This window comes from Aulonocara stuartgranti, assembly GCF_965226115.1.
Source record: "Aulonocara stuartgranti genome assembly, chromosome: 16".
NCBI classification, from domain to species: domain Eukaryota; kingdom Metazoa; phylum Chordata; class Actinopteri; order Cichliformes; family Cichlidae; genus Aulonocara; species Aulonocara stuartgranti.
In genome coordinates this window covers 22443146-22463593 of record NC_138952.1, presented here as the reverse complement: position 1 = coordinate 22463593, position 20448 = coordinate 22443146, and the positions used below count along the sequence as shown (strand labels likewise).

The 20448-nt window shown below is 41.7% G+C and overlaps 1 protein-coding gene across 5 annotated transcripts in view; it reads left to right on the top strand.

Annotated features, from left to right (window-relative positions):
• The window catches only part of il1rapl1a (interleukin 1 receptor accessory protein-like 1a), a 169786-nt gene that overhangs the window by 86837 nt on the left and 62501 nt on the right, over positions 1-20448 (top strand). The window lies entirely within an intron of this gene.

The following is a 20448-nucleotide window of genomic DNA, read 5'->3' as shown; positions in this document are numbered from 1 at the left end:
GGTTTCTTACCGTTCTTCCTCCACAGGGTCACCTTCAGAAGTGCGTGCACTTCACAGCCTTATAAAATGTAACCGGCGACATGCACATGTGTGAGCATGACTGTGTGATGTAGTTATATATTTATTTATCAAGGCGATGACTTGACTTTTACTTTGTCGGCTGGATGTAGCCTCCGTGGATGCAGCAAGGGGAAAAAAAGCGGAGGCAGAAGCAGTCAGCAGAGACGTGAAAGAGGAGTGTGGTATCCACACCCCCTCCGTCTGTTTTCTGTCCTCATCTATCAGGCCGAAGGAGGATAGATGGATGGAGAGGCAGCGATTAGCTATGATATTATCCCATAGAGTGGGAATATGAGGAATGAGAGGTGAGAGATAAGAAGTGTGGGGTGAGAAAAAGAGATGGGTTTAGCCTCAGCTGAAACCTTCTCCATCTCCGAGACTATGTGCTTGCGTGAATACGTTGTAACTCGGATGCCTGTCGTGTGCTGGCCTGCCATGATCGACTCTCAGCCTCGGTTACTGTACATGTCCTTGGAGACGAGATGATAAAATCACACCTGAGATAAGTGTTACGCCAGCAGTTGACTTTTCCCAACTTCACTTACACACCAGTGCACTTGTGTACACACACACTTACATCAATCACACCCATGAGAGGATGGCACACCCAATATAAAATTGCTTTATATTATCTGTCACAACCTGCTGATACTGATAAATCCGCATGCTTTTCACAGCCTATAAATTTACAAAGCAGCTCAGTTACTGGTGAAACAATAGCACTGTATAGGATGGAAGAAAATGGCTCATTAGTTTAGGGTCAACTATCACTCTCATCATTAACTAATCTGTGCCCCTTGCCATATCTACCTCACCTCCCCGCCCTCTCCTCCTCCTGTCTCTCCAACTCACTTCATCACTATTCACCAGCTGTCCTCTTAGAGTCTGAGCAGGCCAGAGTTCACATTGTTTTAATTCAATTAAAATCGACATCAGTCTGCATGTGACGAATGAAATTTACATACTACACAATTAATCTTGCCTGACCTACCACACACTACCCACATACACACCCTCTGTCTGTGGTTATTATCATTATCTAGGCCTATAGCGTAAGTACAAGAGCATGAGTGAAATTAAAATTATTATTCTGTCTTTTGAAGCCTTTTGAAGTCTGGGTCAATAATTAAACAGTGTTATGTAGTGGCTGACGAAGTACGTCTAAAAAGACCTGTTACTGTTATATTTTTGAGTCCAGTGAAATGGTCTCCTTTCACTGAACGTGTCCTCTATGATAGGGATAAGTCATAACGTTCATAACACTGATATCACTTATCATAGCAATATGAATGACACTGAACTTATATAGCGTGGCCTTCCAATAACATGAGTACTTCAGACTATGATTGATAGATAGATAGATAGATAGATAGATAGATAGATAGATAGATAGATAGATAGATAGATAGATAGATAGATAGTAGGGGTGCAACGATACACAAAATTCACGGTTCGGTTCGATATTTTGGTGTCAGGTTCAAAAAACTGTTCATGCCTTTTTAATTTGTCATTTATTAAAATTATAAATATATATTTTAACTCAAAAGTACAGTTTTTAAATTTAATGTTGCTGAAACAACAAAGTAATGAAAAAAATAAATATATCTGATCGAGAAATCACTCATCTTTGGAAAAGAGAGTTTATTACAGAGAAATGTCTCTTTCCAAACTAAAAGCTATACTATACGCTTCTTCTGGGCTATATTCTCAGCAGCATATTAAACATATCAGGTCCCCATAAGGAGAATCATGTGCTAACAGCTGTCTAAATGACTCGGGTAAAGGTTGTAGCATGCGTGCTTGTTGTTTTTGTCTGCTTCCACTTGTCTTTGCACTAGGATGATGTCGGAGTAAATATGTAGGCATATTCATTTTGTTCCCACTAGTGCTGTCAGCGGTAATCTCGTTGAAATGACGTTAAAGCCACAACACGGCAAATCTCCGTTAACGAGCTACCGCAGATCGCCCCGTGCGTGGGGCTGGACGGCCAACACGTTAACGATCTAACTGCGCTAACACACTAGTTCCCACCAATGTAATTGAGCATTGTGTGGCACATCCAACATACTGTTTTACTTTTGTCCATGACGCGCTTACCTTCAGGGTCATACGTCACATGAAAACCAAAATACTTCCAAACGCCAGATCTGAATGAGGGTGGGGGAGGTTTAATTTGCCATGTTGCAAGGAGAACTTAACTTCTGTCTCGCTAGCTTGCCCTGCGCTCAGTGAATCTGCGTTCGACTACTCCGCCTAGGCTGCACTGTCGAGCGCAGATCGACTGAGCGCTCAACACAGACAGCATCGTCAGAAGGAAAGTTGATAAAATAAATTAAACATTTTGTATTGTTCGATACATATGCGTACCGAACCGAAAGCACTGTATCGAACGGTTCAATATCGATACGAGTATTGTTGCACCCCTAATAGATAGATAGATAGATAGATAGATCAAATACAACCCCAACTAGAGCAAATTCCCATCATATCAGATAAAGTCCAAACTATGATCATTTCTATCTGAGTTGTTGACTACAACAACAAAATTCTTCAATGGTCAGCTGACCAGGTTGAGCTTCTTGTCTATAAGGCTTGAACTGATCACAAACTATGTGTTTGTACAACTTGTCTGCAGTTTATCAATTTGTCAGATGTCTGAGGTGAAGGACTTGCTGTCACCTTTAAGAAGTCATCAAACAACACAGAACATTAAATGTCTTTTGTGTAGCAGTTTGCCCTACAAATTAATGACAAGTCTAATGATAATGATCATCATTATTGAGTATAATGGCTTCTACTCTTACAGGGTCAAGCGATGGCCTGGCTATCCCACAGATAGTTACAGGTAGTCACATATATAAGTGGCAACAATCTTGTCATCAAACTCTTGTTAGGAGTTGGATGAGAAGTACTTATAAAGTGTATTTGGCCTTTTTGTGCTTTTTATCAGAACATTTCACGATTTATTTTTGCAATTTGTACACTTGGGTTTTAAGGGGTATTTATTATTTTCTTCTTTTTTTTGGGTTGTATGGAAGCCCCAAACGCAATTTCATTGTTCTTGACAATGACAATAAATAAATAAATACTAATACTAAAATACTAAATTTGGGTAGCCTGTTGGGTAGTTCACTTAAACCACAAAATCTTTTTGGTGAAAGGCAGAGCGCAAACATTTCAATCTCATCCAGAACCACCTATTGTTCATCAAGGATGAGAAAGAAGGACTTTTGGTTCTTAAAATGCATGAAACTCTTCAGGAATCTCCAGAAATAAGATAAGATAAGATAAGATAAGATAACCTTTATTAGTCCCACACGTGGGAAATTTGTTTTGTCACAGCAGGAAGTGGACAGTGCAAAAGTTATGACGCAAAAATTAGAATACAATAAGAATAAATACAGTACACAGCTGTACAGAATAGAATAAAATAATATACTATATACAGTAGAATAAAATAGAATAAAAATATACAATAAGATAAAAATAGAATACGAATGCTATATACAACTGAGTAAAAATACAACGATGCCAGAAAGGATTATTGCACTTAGTATTATTGCACATGTGTGGATGTGTGTGTTTGTTCAGTTAAAGTCTTTGTTGTGGAGTCTGACAGCAGTGGGGAGGAAAGACCTGCGAAATCTCTCCGTCCCACACCGTGGGTGCCGCAGTCTCCCACTGAAGGAGCTGCTCAGTGCTGTCACAGTCTGCTGCATGGGGTGGGAGACGTTGTCCAACAGGGATGACAGCTTAGCCGCCATTCTCCTGTCACTCACCACCTCCACTGGGTCCAGAGGGCATCCTAGAACAGAGCTGGCCCTTCGGATCACCCTGTTCAGTCTCTTCCTGTCCCCAGCAGAGATGCTGCCGCCCCAGCAGACCACACCATAAAAGATAGCAGAAGCCACCACAGAGTCATAGAAGGTCTTCAGGAGTGGGCCCTCCACCCCAAACGACCTGAGTCTCCGCAGCAGGTACAACCTGCTCTGCCCTTTCCTGTAGAGGGCGTCTGAGTTATGAGTCCAGTCCAGTCTGTTGTTCAGATGAACACCAAGGTACCTGTAGCTGTCCACAGCCTCAATGTCCATACCCTGGATGTTCAGTGGTTGCAGTGGAGAATGCTTGTGCCTGCGGAAGTCTACCACCAGCTCCTTGGTTTTACTGGCGTTGATCTGGAGGTAGTTCAGCTGGCACCAGTCCACAAAGTCTTGAGTCAGTCCTCTGTACTCCTTGTTGTCCCCATCAGTGATGAGGCCGACTATTGCAGAGTCATCAGAGAACTTCTGCAGAAAGCACTGGGTGGAATTGTGGGAGAAGTCTGCAGTGTAGATGGTGAAGAGGAACGGAGCCAGAACCGTTCCCTGTGGGGCCCCCGTACTGCAGACGACCCTGTCCGACACACAGCCCTGAGTCCTCACATACTGTGGTCGGTCGGTGAGGTAGTCCAGGATCCAGGTAGTGAGGTGATGGTCCACTCCAGAGTTCTCCAGCTTGTCCTTCAGAACCGAGGGAAGAATAGTGTTGAAGGCACTGGAGAAATCAAAGAACATGATTCTCACAGTGCTTCCAGCGGTCTCCAGGTGAGCGAGGGAACGATGTAGGAGGTGAATGACGGCATCATCCGCTCCAATGCCAGGCTGGTAGGCAAACTGAAGTGGGTCCAGTGATGAGCTTGTTAGGCGCCGAAGCTGAGCCAGGACCAACCGCTCCAGGGTCTTCATCAGGTGGGATGTCAGAGCCACCGGCCTGTAGCTGTTGAGGTCCTTGGGGCGTGAAGTCTTTGGCACTGGTACAACACAGGAGGTTTTCCAGAGCTGTGGGACTCTTCCCAACCTCAGGCTCAGGTTGAAGAGGTGCTCCATCACCCCACACAGTTGGTCCGCGCAGGACCTGACGACCCTCGAGCTGATGCCATCTGGGCCCGCTGCCTTCTTGCCATTAATCCTCCTCAGTTCCCTCCTAACCTGGGTGGTTGAGAGAGACAGGCTGGAGCCTTGTGTTGAGTGTGTATTGGATGCTGTTGTTGGGGGTGGGGAGGAGTGAGCAGGGTGAATAGAGGAGGTGTGAAGTGTCTGAGGTGGAACAGCAGCAGTGGGGGTGGGTGAGTCTGTAGCTGATGTTGCAGACTGCCTCATGGCTGAATCAAATCTGTTGAAGAAATGATTCAGTTCATTTGCCCATCTCACATCCCTCCCAGGCAGAGAGTTCTGCTGTTTGTGGCCTGAGATGGTTCTGAGGCCTCTCCAGACTTCACCAACGTTGTTTTGCTGAAGCTGGTTCTCCATCTTCTGCCTGTAGCTGTCCTTCCCATTCCTTATCAGTCCCCTCAACTCTCTCTGCACCCTTTTCAACTCCTCTTTGTCTTTGGATTTGAAGGCCCTCCTCTTCTGCTTGAGGACAGCTTTAATTTCTGGGGTAATCCAAGGTTTGTTGTTGGAGAAACACCGTACAGTCCTGGTAGGTATGGTGTTATCCACACAGAAGTTTATATAGTCAGTAATGCATGTAGTAAGGCTGTCGATGTCCTCTCCATGGTCGTCACAGATCACCTCCCACACAGTCGACTCAAAACAGTCCTTAAGAGCCTCCTCGCTCTCCTCTGACCATCTCTGCACTGTGCGGGTGGCTGGTGGCACCCTGCGCACTAAATGTTACCGCAGCTGGCTCTATTTTGAAGTTTACTTCTCAAGAATGAAATTGCCGTCCTTACAAGGCTGCTGCATTGTACGTGAACTGCTGGGGAATAGAAAAACAAAGCTCTGCTGTCACGTACTCTCCTCCGGATGCAAATCACATGTTTGTTTGTTTAATCCTCGCTTTCTCGAGAAGACAGATCTAGGCTTTCTCTCGCTCTCTGACACTTTCTCTCTCTCTTTTTGTACCTTACAATGTGCATGTTCGTGCAGTCACTCCAAAGCTATGATTTTTCTTCCATTTGTGTCCTACCCTGCTATGAAAGACAATGTCCTTTTGAACTGAACACTGAGATAGCGTGCTCCTTTCTCAATTTTGAAGTCTACATGTGAGTTATTGTACAATTTCATACCTTGCAGCAAGGTTGGAGCTCCTGTAGTTTCATTTTTAAACCCAGCAGTAGCTGTAGCAGTGCAAATGGCCTCAGTGTGAGGTTTAATTTGAACAACTAGCAGGGAAGTTTTGTCAGTTAGCATCTTGCTTATAGTATAATGTTGTACTTAGATTAGTATCGTTTTTTTGTTTTTTGGTTGTTGTTTTTTTTAATTCTAATGACATTTCATTGCTATGTAGGCTACAGTATTTTGATTTGATGATGTTGTGACTTTTGACGTTGCAAACCTTTTAGTTTGCAGACATGTTCCTTTCCTTTCCTTTCCTTGTGAGAAAAAAGGAAAGTGCTCACAGTTCTTTTATATTCAAGAAGAGCCGCAGCACAGTTCTTATGACAGAGTACGTAATGGCTGAAGGTCAGTTAGAGGACTCTGAATAACCCTCTCATTATACGCTGTCCTCAAGAAAAGAAACTCAAGAAAGGCTTTGGTCCAATTAAATGATAGGGAGTATGACCATTAACAACCACAGGGAACGTTGACAATACAAAACAGAGAAATCACCAGACACTTGATCTAAACTTTGCAGTGACTGTGGACACCTTCGTGGAGACGCCCTGATGTGAGTAATAAAGGTGTTTTTGAGCATCTGTTGGCATATTTTAAAACACTTAATGTGATTAATATGCACATCTACTCAACTGCATTCAGATGCAGGACAAAGAGCAGTTAAAAAGTGAATGGAGAGACTGTCTGTGATTTTACAAGCCTGCAGGTAAATCTAATAATGCAACATTTCAGGGTGCCAAAAGACCTTGTAGGTTGCTCCAAGAAAAATCTGGAAGGTTAAAATTTTCTGTTATTCAGAGAGTTTGGCAGTATAACAATGTCATTTTGAGTGAAATGATAGAAACTGTTTTTCTTGTCAATACGGTACAAACCAAACTAAAAAATAGCAACAATACAAGGGTAAATAATAGCTTTTGTAACTACCATCACATTTTTCCCCCTCCCTGGAGTTAATGATCTTCATAAGATTTTTGTCACCCTTGACCTATACACCTTTGACACATACATAGTGCCCAATCAAAGCATCTCTGTCTCCATAGACACACACACAAAGAGCTATGTATCAGATGTGGAATTGCTAATCATTGTGTCTCTGCGGGTGTCTTGGGGTGTCTGGCGCTGGGATGTTGGCATCGAGTCCTTTGGGCCTCTGTGTATCAGGCTCGTTCCAGAGCATCTTTCAGATGATCGATCAGATTGGGATCAGTGGGGTTTGGACTCCACATCAAAGCCTTGCAAGGGTGGTAGGATGCATTTTCCCACTTGGCGTGAGCACTGCTGTTAAAGATTGTCTTTCCCATCGAGGGTGTTTGGTCTACACTAATGTTTAGGTGGGCAGTAGCTGTCAAAGTACCATCCATATGAATGCCATGACCCAAGGTTTCCCAGCTGAACATTGCATTGTAATGAAGAGATCAATTTTATTCACTCCATCTTGACAGGTGAAGGTATACGGATGCCCACTAATGAGGTCATAAGATTTTTAAGGATTGACGCTTCAAAGAATGTTATGTATGTCAAAATATGGGTGTGTGGGTTTTTCAGCACCTTCCAGTAAGTCCGTGACTAAACGCCTTAACTGTCATTACCGTTTTATGGTGCCACCACTTTCCCTGATACACAATGAAAATAATGTCTTTACAGCAGCATTGATGTTTTTCCTGCTCTCTCGCTCTCTCTCTCTCTCCTCCTCTTCTGGCATTGCTACACAGTTTGAGAGGCTGTCCAAGATGCCAGTGTCAGCATCTACAGTGTGTGTATGTGTGCATACTTTGCACACCAGTACAGCGTGTTTGTGCACATCACTGCATCCATGTAACTGCTGCACATCCCTATGTGTGAACTGCATATTCCCACTCATGAATACATGCCCGGCTGCAGTAACTGCAAATGAATGCGTTTCTGTTCCACCTGTTCCTTGCATAAACCAATTGCCACTTGGACACACAGTCCAAATCTCCTTGCTTGTATCAGCTAAAGAAGAGCTGATTTCTCTGAATCAGGTACCAATGAGACTGATTAGATGATGGTAGCGGGTGCCAGCAGCACCCAAATGGCAGTTTTCTTTGAAGGATGTTGCCAGGCTCCAGGTAGCCAGCAGATATGTGGGCTGTAGGTGCAGGTGAGATTATGCTGATTAACGCTTTTGATTGACCTTAGTGAGATTATAATCTGGCACTTCTGTCTAGCTCGTCAGATGCTCGACATCAATAGGAAGTGCCCTCCCTGACTCATCTGTTGTCTTTATGACCATCTCTGTTCCCCACTGTGTCAGGAACAGATATTTTTTTTGTACTTTAATCAAATGCGTGGAACAATGAAGTAAAATGTGCACTGCAGAAGGAGACTGAGTCAGCTTTTATTACTGACTTGCCAGTTTGCTGCAGAATGATGTGGGTGTGAGGAGTATCATAGCATTTTTTCTTGTCCTGTATATGGTCCTGCTCTCTGGTCTCCTTTATTCCTCTCTCCCTGAGTTGTGCATTTTCTCTCTCCTGCCGTTGTTGTTGCTCAGAAAGGTAGGATGCGAGTGGTTTTGTGGGCTTTTCCCCCACATTCTAAATTTTTTATATTCTCTCCCACAAATCCTTTAGCGTTCTCTCCCTCAGCTAGTAATTTTAAATTCTGACTAGAAAAACTGCTTAACAGATAATAAAGAAAGTAAGTAAGTGCAGTTTCTCTAAAAACTCGACAGTGCACAATACTGTTTATGAATTATCTCTATACTTCCCTGTCCCGGTGTGGTGCATTATGAAGGCTGGGTCCATTCCTACAGTCGTTGTTTAGCAGTGCATTGAAGCAGGCTTTATGCTGATTAACTGCATCACATCTGATGGATTCCAAGCGACCTCTCCACCCCTCAATATAGCTCTGGGAGCCTTTCAGGGGGAAAAGGCTTCCCTTATTAATTAGACAAGAATAGGAAATCTATTAGTGAATGCAGACAAGGCTGAGTGCTGAATGAGGGGTTGCTGAGTTCTGTTAGTGCTAAACTAACTACAGTCATCTCCCCTGCCATTATTGCATTAAAAAGGAAATGGGTGATGTGCTCTTTTTCTTTCTCAAAGATATCTGTTCCATATTTGGTGAAAATAAATCCACATTATCAGTTGGTTGTATTGTTGCAGATAAATAACTCGCAGCAAATTAACTAAGCTAATTGCAGCCATACCTTTTTTGGCAAGTTACCTTTTCTGACTTGTCATTTTAAAAGACTTGCACTTACTGGCCACTTCATTAGGTCCTCCCATTTAACTAGTGGTTTATGCAAACATCAGCCAGTCACATTGCTGCATCAAAATGCATTTAGATATGCAGACATCATCAAGGTAACCTGTTGAAGTGATTGTTGGAGCCAGATGGGCTTGTTTGAGCATTCCAGAAACTGCTTGTGCACTGGGATATCCCTATATGCCATGTCAAGGGTTTAAGAGGAATGCTTCAGAAGACCACATCGGGTGTCACTCCTGTCAGCTAAAAACAGGGAACTGAGGCTAAAATTCACACTGGCTCACCAAAATTGGACAATAGAAGATTGGCAAAAATGTTGCCTGGTTTGAGCCATGATTTTTGCTGCAACATTTAGATGTTAGGATCAGGATGTGGTGTAAACGGCACAAACACATGGATCCATCCTGCCTTGCATTAATACTTTAGGCTGGTTGTGGTGGTGTTATTCTCTTTGGGTCCTCTAGTACCAACTGAGGATCACTAAAACATGAAGAGCCAATATTGTTGCTAATCTTGTCCATCTCTTTATGACCTTAGCCATCAGGAGATGGGTACACTGCCTCCAGCAGGATAATGTGTCACAGAGCTCAAAGCATCTTAAGTTGGTTTCTTGAACATAATAATGAATTCACTGTACCCAAATGGCCACAAAAGCCTGCAGATCAGTATAGCCAACAAATCTGCAAAAACTGCTTGATGCTATGATGTCAGTATGTCCCAAAATCTCTGAGCAATATTTCCAGCACTGTCATGTAGACCCAAGCCATTTCTGGGGGCAACAGTGATCCACCCCAGTACTATTAAGGTGTAACTTGTCAAGGTGTAACTAAACTAATGGAAAACCCTGAAAACCATGGTGAAACGTGCAGAGTCGAACCAAGTATGTACTTATGGAAAAGGGGCTTTATGGGCAGTGAGTATACTCATGTTACTAATAGCAAAGTTGCGGTAAGCCATAACACTGAGTTAAGATGCATAGCATCATTAGTGGAGTTTAGTAATAGTGTATCTGGGCGAGTTCCATATGTGACTGCATCAATAGACTGTACAAAAAAACCGAAAAAGCCCACTAGAGGATAAATCCTTGTTCTTACTGCAAGAAAATCATTAATAAGAAACTGGGAATAGTTATAAAAAGTACAGTACATCTCTAGTTGACCTCAATTGATTTACCACAACATAGCTTAGTTTGAGTCAATTACACTAACAGTCCTCAAAATAGATTAAAAATTCAATACCATATTAAACATGTATTTTTCTTTTCCTAAATTAGTTTCCTGTAAATATAACAGTTAATGTTATTCAAAGAATGTTTACAATAAACTAAATTGACTAGATCTAAAATTACCTCTCTTTAAGATTTAGTTCTGTAGAGATTTAGACAGTAGAGTGTAAGGCAGACTATTTTATAAGCACTGAGAAATGTATAGATGTTTTTGGTCTTTCCCCAGAGCTGGTTAAAATATGAGAGCATTATCCTTTGATCAAAGCAGCAGGCTCACAGTCAAGTGCATACCTTCACATTCTCATGTAATAAGCACTACACACATATTCCTAAATCATAACAGCCTCCATCGGCGCCCCTGCAGAATATTCAGTGGTATATGTTGCATGAAGCTCTCCAACTTTGATGAATAAAAGACCAGAGAGATCTTCTTCCTAATCATGTTATATTTACTGTATGCTGAAGAGCAAACAGAACAGAGGGAGAAAAGCGCAACCCCGGGCCCGACCACTCAAAAAAATAGCCCAGAATCAGTGTTTATTACTTTCATAGTGAAAGAAAAGAAAAAGTGTTTAAAGGTCCACATTTTCACAGGGAAATGTTTGTTGAATGATTTATTCAAACACTCGCTTGTAGAGAGAAGAATATTTGTTTAACAAGCAGCTGCAGTTCGTGTGAGGATGGCCTTTTTGAAGAGCACACTTTTCACTACTGGATTGATTGAATGCTTCCTTATGTGGGATGTATGAGTGTGTGTATTTGTTTTCTTTTTTCCAGCATTGTGATTTACTGAGTTCACGAAGCAGATGCAGAACCGGCATCATATCGCGTCTCCCTAAATGCTTTGCTTTGCAGTTCTACACACTCTTCCACACGCCTTCGTCTCGTGGCATCTGGGGCGTCTCACTGGGATAACATGTTACATAATTAGCACCAAATTAACACTCAATTAGAGAACCCGTGTTGAGAGGGTGGGGACAGACTATCTTCAGAGAGTTTCAAAATCACATCAGAGCCACCACCACCTGGCCTACTGAGAACGCACTATATGCCACATGAATATAAAACTACAATATCCTAAATATATCTTAACTATTTAAACAGCTATGCTGCAATATTCAGCGACATCAGGTGGTTAGAACGGCGGGGGTGGTGTAGTTTGCACACTTGAGCAAGTCTCTAGCTTGGGGACACTGGGATTAATATTCTGTTGTTGAATCTTTGTGTTTTACTTTGTTTTCACTCATTAATTTCTTGTGTGCACTAACTTTTTACTGCATAAAGAGAAGAAGATCATGGTTTGGGTTAGAATACATGAACCCTGCATGCTGAAATATATAATGCTTATCTCGTGCATTTAAGTGTGGCGCAAAGTGGTCCTTTACAAGCTGTGTGTGACAAAATGAGAATGACAGACCCGCTCTCAGTACTACTAAGCAAACCCTGTGCATATCAGAGTGGCTAACAGCTTTGACAAAACCGTAGTGTTTGATGGCCTGGAATGAAAATGGGCCGGTTTGAATAGGATATATTTTATGCTGTTTCAGCAAAAATCTTTGATTCATAAACTGAGCCACTTCAAACCAGGTACGTTATGATACTTTTGCTCCCCGGTGACAATCCTCCCACTGTCTGGAAGGCCATTCTAGCATATATTGTAGGGAAATTCACTGACATGTTAGCGCCCTAAGCTAAAGCAGCTCACCTCTGGCTCTTCCAGGCTATAAAAACTGCCATATGTGATCAGCCAGTGTCTTCCTTTCATCCACCTGTCATCACTTGTTTGTGTTTGCAACTTCAGCGCCTTCACATTGTTGCACACATCCACATTCAGTGCTTGCATCATGATATAAGATAAGATAAGATAAGATAACCTTTATTAGTCCCACACATGGGAAATTTGTTTTGTCACAGCAGGAAGTGGACAGTGCAAAAGTTATGACGCAAAAATTAGAATACAATAAGAATAAATACAGTACACAGCTGTACAGAATAGAATAAAATAATATACTATATACAGTAGAATAAAATAGAATAAAAATATACAATAAGATAAAAATAGAATACGAATGCTATATACAACTGAGTAAAAATACAACGATGCCAGAAAAGATTATTGCACTTAGTGTTATTGCACATGTGTGGATGTGTGTGTTTGTTCAGTTAAAGTCTTTGTTGTGGAGTCTGACAGCAGTGGGGAGGAAAGACCTGCGAAATCTCTCCGTCCCACACCGTGGGTGCCGCAGTCTCCCACTGAAGGAGCTGCTCAGTGCTGTCACAGTCTGCTGCATGGGGTGGGAGACGTTGTCCAACAGGGATGACAGCTTAGCCGCCATTCTCCTGTCACTCACCACCTCCACTGGGTCCAGAGGGCATCCTAGAATATTGCTTCAGCACTATATTGTTTTATAATAGGTAGCCTCAAGAACATTCACAAACTTCACAAAGAGGGCCTGCCTGGGTTTTGAACCCAGGACCAGCTTGTTGTGAGGCAACACACCGCAGGCCCTGAGCCACAGTACTTGTACGTGAATGTTGATGCAGATTTTTTTCTTTACACAGCCCACACGAGTCCAACAACCTGCCCCTCTATGTTCTGTATAGTAGTAAACTTTGCTCATTCACTCTTCTACCTCCCTCTTCATCTTCTCCTCTGTAGTAAACTCACACAGCTCTCACCAGCCCTCACTTTTTACAAACATGAATAGAGTCTCAGGCACCCACACACACACATTCACGCCTCTGTTGGGGTGGGGTTCTTTATTTCATTAACAGCCGCTTGCACGCCAAAATTCATTATGCCAACCTGCTGTTCTCGTGCACCCAAGCATGCCAGCTAACGTGCGGAACAAATTTTTCTCTCCCCACCTCACCCTTCCTCCCTCACTCTTGCTAATAAGTATGTTTAGGATGTGATTCACCTGCATCAAAGGCTCCCTGTGAAGAGGCCCACTTTGTATCACTGGTCCATGATTAGTCATTACTGTCAAATCCTCAGTGTTCCCCTCTGTTGCTATGCTTTGAAGGTGGGCATATTCAAAATGCAAATAATGCAGCTATCGATATCTCATGTCGCCTCATTTTTAGGGAATGTGATGTCGACTGTGCTTCTCTAGGAGATGTCACTGTATGGAGTGGCTGCCAGATTATTCCCTTTTATCAAAGCTGAATAATTTGTTGTCTTTGACACAAGAGTTTTGTGAATTATATATACAAAAAAGGAGGGTAATTTGGCTTTTAATATTTTTCGATGAGGTGAGATGAAAAACCCTAAAAATGTGGTCTTGGTTCCAGCTATGTTGTAACAAGTTATTCTGAGTGGACAAAAAAGGTCCTTTAATCTCGAAGTAAGGCCGTACGAGGCCATAGAATTAAACAGCTAAATGCAATTGCCACTCGTGTTTTAAGTCTTCAGAGCTTTTTCTTGCTAATAAATGCATTTGTTGAAGGACTGTAGAGATGAGTAGCTCTTCAAACATGCTTGCAGTCTCCTTTGCTCACATGTCAAGCCCACGACTCCCATTTGCACACATATTTGTCTTTCTCTTGTTCTACTTTCTGCTTAACAGTATGCCTTGTTAAGCTTCTGTTAACGTTACCCTCTGGCTTTGCACAAATATATTGTCCCAGATTTTTAGCACTGTGGTGTTGGTAATGGTGTGTGCATGAGTTTTTGTTGGATTGTAATTGATGGTTGATTTGTGGTCAGAGAGCATCAGACATCCTGCAGGGAACATGTCAGGTCTTTAAAAGCAGAGAAAAAGACTCCAGTTTGCAACCGTTTAACCTCCACCAACTCCAGGGAGGTCAAAGCACTCAATCAGCACTTCTACCTTTATTAGCTTTGAATTCAGTGTAAAAATGCTGACAGGAGGGTGACTCTTGATGTAGTGCATGTATGCACTTGGTTGTTTGTATGCGTTTGGGAATGCATGTAGTGTTTGACATTTGCATTAGCAATTACTTACCTTTAGACTTACCTTTTATGAACAGCAACAACAGCAGCCTTAGCATGATAATCGCACACTGTGGAATTCAGTTGGGTTCCATGAAACAGTGTGGAAAGGAACATCAGTCATGCATGCAACAAAATAAAAAAATGCCTTATGCAAACCAGCATTATGATGTAGCCTAAGAGGCGAGCTGTAACACAACCTACTGTACTAACTTCCTTCAGTGGGGCAAAACCTTAAATGGGTATTTTAATGCTTTTTTTCTGACTCCATATATTTATTTGTGTACCCTGTACTAGCTTTGCATAATTCGAAGTCTAAAATAATCCCTATATATTTATACTGGGCCTTAGTGCAGGCCCATCATTTGTCTGAAACCAAGTGTTTTAGCTCCTCTAACTTTAAGTCTATTTTTTGGGAGGACCAGATTATGACAAAATAAAGAAAAGCATTTAGATCCATCATTTGGCTCATAACGACTTGTTGGAGATGTTTAATATGACAGTCCACCTTTGTGATATTTTATATATGACAGAAAATAAGGAAAGCCATAAAAGGTCAGGAAACTAACAGCATTATTTACAGTGTGTTTGCTGGTGTCTGTTATGGAGTTGTGTTCTCACTGGTTGTAAAATATAACTGAAGTCTTCTGATGACACACATCATGCTTTCTTTCAGCTGCTACATGCTGTTTTATCCAGCCAATTTTAGAAAACATACCAATAAACCTCACGATGAATGATGCATCCTTTTTATTTCTTGGAATAAAAATGTTGTTTTTGTGGAAAAAAATCACAACAGAATGTTACATAGTTTGGCTTTAATTGCAAAAGATCAAGAGCACAGCTTGTGAGATTTCATTAGAGATACAAAGGCTGGGAGTAGGGCTCAATATCACAAATTTTGATCCTAGCCTTCTAATTGGAATTTTCAGTGATGTTCACAGAACAGCCTCAGTCATTTTAGCTTCGTTTGTGTTCGGTTACTGAAGACTGCAAAGAGGACTAAATTAAAGACACCTTTTCCGAGTCTCATTAGGGTTACCACACCACTTTTTTAAACAGCTCTGCAGTAAAGTTCTGTAATTTTTCAGCTGTAGCTTAAATGTTTTGTTTTGGAATAACATATAGACTTGTTGCCTGACAAGTGACCTAATTCAACCCGGATTCAGATGGTGAAACATTATGTAGAGCACTGAGTGCAGAAGACTGCTCAGACATTTTTATGAATGGAAGTTCAAGAACAGTGACCCTGTGCCATAATTCATCCAAATAGCACGGCAACATGACAGCGTGCAACAGATGTTCCTTCCCTGTCATTGTACCAATAATATTCTAAGGGCGAAACTATAAAGACAGTCATCAACTGCCGCAAAGCCACATGGCTTATTAAAACACATTAAATGATATTATTAAAAATATTGATACAATATTTCTTTAAAGTAACGTAACAGTGTACTTCATAAATACTGTACTTTTATGAGAAATAGTTTCCCTTATAAAAGATACTACATATCAACAAACATTAGATTAGGTTTTATAACTTTGTTTATTGCAAAGTATACTCTTTTCACATGGAAAAGAATGATATGCAATAACAAAATTAAGTATTTTATGTATAGGAGACAAAATCCTTTGGTACAGTTGCCTCTCCGATTCGTGGTCTCACAACCGCGGTGCCATAATGACAAATTAGGAGTCAGGGCCACAAAGGAAGTACAGAACGAAGTGATGGATTCTGTCCAGATGGTCACCAGTGCCGGCAGGACAGCAGGAGCTCTGTTAACACATTTCAACACTACTACAAACAGGCGCACAGCTAAAACTGTAACACTACCAACAATAAAGCTATAGATCCATTCTGGTGTTTACGCAGCCATATGCATCACCTAATAATGCCATTAATGACAGAACTCCATTAACAAATTTTAGAGTCTGCATGCCTTTTGGCAGATTTTCTGATGGTAAATTAAAACTGTGGGCAGATGTTGATGCAGTCACAGCTGTTAAGTTTATCATTAACATTTGCTCCTTTAACAACTGCTCAAAACACTAAAAACACGTAAAGCGATGCCTGTAAAGAAATGCTGCATTCGATTATTGTCTAAACAGCCACTGCTGGCCATGCTTCCAATGTCAAGGAGCAGATGAATGCCGTGATGTAGGCCTTTCTGTTCACTCTAGGATCAGCGGAGTCTAATGGCTTCCCATCAATTCCTCCTGTCTAGGGAAGTGTGTGTCATGACTCCTGTAACTACTTCTGACAAGAGTGATGAAGCACTTGTTAAAGTTGTAAGATTGTGCTGGAGTTGAAAACCTATAGATATAAATCTATGTAGAGGGAGATGGTTAGAGACATTGAGTGAGTGGCAGACAGACGAGCGAATGAGTGAAAAGGAAAGGTATAAAAATCACCTGTGGATGTAGACATGACAAACAATAGAGTGGGTGGTGGGGGGCTAATGATCCCATATGTCTTAGAAGGCTAGGCGAGGAGACCTTTATTGGGCTTTTGGAATAAGAGGAAGCAAGCAAATACATGATTTGCACTGTATTATATGGGTGTTTTTATTTGTGTCAGCTGGTGAAACATAGCTCAGAAACAGTTTAGACCATCAGATGTGTCATGGTAATGATTGGCGCTCTCCAGTCGGAGTGTTTGTGTAACAGTATGTGTGTTTACTGTATAAATGCCAAGCCACTGTGAGTTTTCAGCTTTTGTCTGTGTGTCCATGTTAATATATGTTCAGCCGTATTGAAAGTGCATCTATGTGCACATCTTGTGCTTGTGAACACAGATGAAACTGATGAAGCTCTAATTAGAATCTGGCACAGCCACTCCACAGTGACTCAAACATCATGGAGAGGGAGTTTGTTCGGCATTAGACGAGCCCACACTCACACACTCACAGTGCCTTGTCTTTTGTAACCGAGGAGGGGTTTACGGTGGGAGGTGCTTGTGTTGTATTGTGTGAACTGTAACTGTCATGGGAATAAATAGCTACAAGGGGAGCTGCTCTTTGAAGGACTTGGACTAGAGACAGGTGAGGAGTATTAAGCTCCACCACCTGGTTCTGACCAAGCCTTTCCTCGTTAGCGAGTAAAAGACCGGTTGAAGATGTTCTGTCTTGTTTTCGTTCTTCATGAGGAATGAGTCTCTAAACTAGCGGGGCCTGTGGAAACACAGACTCAACACTTTCAATTGTGTGTCCTGCTAGTAAACACGTAGGTAAGTGTAGAAGACCTCTTTGCAGAAGCAAACAAAACTATATAGCCTCCACATTACTTACATTAAGCACAGATGTCAGATGACATTAACATCAATGCTAAATTGGAAATACAAAGACTAAAAATGACCAGAAGTGCATGCATTTTTGCACATGCACAGAACATACTGTAGGTATGAAGTGCAGATCAGGCAGTGACATATGAGCACATTGGCAGTCTTGAATGTCCTATAAACAAACTTGCAGCACATGCATCATAGAAGTCAGTCAGTCACTCTAGCATATACCAAAGGTGCTATGTTGCAGTGGCACCTGGAGACTGTGGAGGTCATTTACGAACTCATTGTCATATTCAAGACGGCAGTTCGAATTAATTTGAGCTTTGTGAAATGGTGCATTATTGTGCTGGAAATAGCAAACAGAAGATGGGTACACTGTGGTCAATAAACGGATGGTCTAGATCAAAAACAATACTCAGGTAGGCTGTGGAGTCTAAATGATTCTTAATTGGTATAAATGAGCCCAAACTTTGCCAGGAAAACAACACCACTAGTCTATCAGCCCGCGCTGTTGATACCAGGCAGGATGGGTGTTTTCATGTTGTTTATGTCAAATTAAGACCCTACCATCCGAATGTCACCGCAGAAAATGGAACTCGTCAGACCGGGCAGCATTTTTTCCAGTCAGCAGGTCATCTTGACCATATCTACATGCCTAAATGCATTGAGCAGTGTTGGGAAGGTTACTTTTAAAATGTATTCCACTACAGATTACAGAATACATGCCCCAAAATGTATTTTGTAAAGTATTCCGTTATGTTACTCAATGAGAGTAACGTATTCTGAATACTTTGGATTACTTAATATATTATCATGCTTTTTACAACTACATGAATGTGATTTATTACTATTACTGAAGGTCCACGGCTCCGAACCGTAGTAAAGGGACCTCTGGTCAATACGTCGGGTTCCGTGTTGGGCTCGTAGCCGAAAAATAGCTTTACTTTGTTGTCTGGGTCAAGTTTGCTAGCGAGAGACAGAGAGAGGCGTTGAAAGGCTGCTCCAACGGAACTTATTGTTTCGGAGGAAAACACGAACACGGTGTACAGTCGAGTCTTAATAGCTCACTTACAACTGGGCTCTCAGGCACTCTTCTTGGCTGCAGTGGTTATTATTATATTTACATGCTTCCAGCTCCCGTTTCAGCTCGATGACAACTCGTAGTTTTCCACTCTACTTTTCTCCCTCCTTGTGCTCACAGACACATAACGGGTATGGCAGTCCATTCTCCCTGCAGCACGGACTACACTGCCCATTCTTTAGGGCTATGCCTGTAGCATTCTGCCTATTAGCTTAGCACAACAACAACAACAACAAAAAGGTGCTCTCTCACCCAGGAAACACAGCGTCACCCTGCAACCACGCTGCCGCCTGCAACAACAGAACATAGCTGTCAAACAAAACCCAAACAGTCCTGACCCGTGACAATATGAAACAGGAAAATACCGCCGTGTAATCCATTTATTTCAACAAAGTAACTGTATTCTGAATACCACCTTTTTAAACGGTAACTGTAACGGAATACAGTTACTCATATTTTGTATTTTAAATACGTAACGGCGGTACATGTATTCCGTTACACCCCCAACACTGGCATTGAGTTACTGCCATGTGATTAGCTGACAAACACTAGATAGTTGAGGAAGTACTGTATATGTAGTTGCTTTTGGAGGGGACTTATTGCAACAACCCATGCTATCATTCCTCTTAGGAGGACTGTTCCTTTAAATCAGTTTTACTTCAGCAAACATCTCTTGGCATGTAGGTGTTACATTTTGAAACCTCTCTGCAGTATAATAGAAAAAAGGAAGAAGACAGATGTGTGGTAAGAATCATCAGTTCTATCAACAAAGTATTCAGTATTCCATGGGAATAGTACCTTGGCATATTTTGGGATGTTGCTCTGCTGCTGTTCTGTGTGTCAAGCAATTTTTCAGAGACATAGTCCTTTTAAGTTGTGTGGTGTGCAGAGTCAAAAGAATCTGAGAGCCTGGCAAGTTGTCTCTCTCTCCCCTTCCAGCTGCTCAGCTTCTCTCCCCTTTGTCCGCATGTACTCATCAGCTAGTCTAACATCATCACCTGTTTCCACCTAAGCAGAATCCATTTTGCATGCCTGCCCTATCAAGAAAGAACAGGATGCTGATAAATAGTTGAGCACTCGGAGAGAGATGTAAAAATCACTTAGTCCTCTGAGACAATTGGTTCTGCTGACAAACACTTCTGTCAGGATGAATAACAATGTGGACTTTCATCAAAGGGACACTATCAAATAAACATATGGACAGGTTGGAATTAAATATTCATGTTTTTGATTTGAGTTTTTGCCTTCTACTCATCTCCACTTGTCTTTTCTTATCACTTGAACAGTGTGTGAACAACAAACATGCGACTTTAATATGCCAAGTCTATAGCGAACTACATCATCGGGTTGCTGCGTACACACTATTTTAAATTATATCTTGACAGTAACCCATGAATTTACGGCAGCTGTGACAATAGGAAATCAACTGGCATTAGTTAAGAAAAACGTTGCTTTTGGTTGGAAAGTAAATTGAAACTTGGTTCTAAAAAAATACGACCAGCTCACAAAAACCCG